Source organism: Dendroctonus ponderosae, unplaced genomic scaffold (genome assembly GCF_020466585.1).
Source record: "Dendroctonus ponderosae isolate FM_Combo_2020 unplaced genomic scaffold, Dpon_F_20191213v2 Dpon_F_20191213_3, whole genome shotgun sequence".
NCBI classification, from domain to species: Eukaryota; Metazoa; Arthropoda; class Insecta; order Coleoptera; family Curculionidae; genus Dendroctonus; species Dendroctonus ponderosae.
In genome coordinates, this window is record NW_026018508.1 from 12645759 (window position 1) to 12646188 (window position 430).

At 34.0% G+C, this 430-nt stretch overlaps 1 protein-coding gene across 1 annotated transcript in view; it reads right to left on the reverse strand.

Moving 5' to 3' along the window:
- The window catches only part of LOC109537447 (rab3 GTPase-activating protein catalytic subunit), a 17691-nt gene that overhangs the window by 1575 nt on the left and 15686 nt on the right, over positions 1-430 (reverse strand). The window lies entirely within an intron of this gene.

The window sequence follows — 430 nt, forward strand, 5'->3', positions numbered from 1 at the left end:
GCTAAGTGAAAATGAAGAATTATCCCAGAAAAGAGCGTATTGAAATTATTTTCACCCTTGGAGAATGTCATAAAAATTGTTTATTGGCGTCTCGAGTTTATGCTCAAAAGTTTCCTGAAAAAAATCATCCTAAGCCAACAGTTTTTAAGCGTTTATTACACCAATTTGAGGAAAGTGGGAGTGTCAATTATAAAAAACCCATTACAAGGAAATCTGTCACTGAGGATGAAGAAAATGTTGTCACGGTAATTGGTTCAGTTATCGAAAACCCCAAGGTTATTCAAAAGTACTAACATTAGTCAATCAAGTACTTCCAAAAGTATCAAAAAGCACAACTTTTATCCTTATAAAATTCAGCTTTGCCAAGAACTTTATGGAAATGATTTTGAAAACCGAACTGAGTTTTGCGTGTGGGTGTTAGATAAAGTGG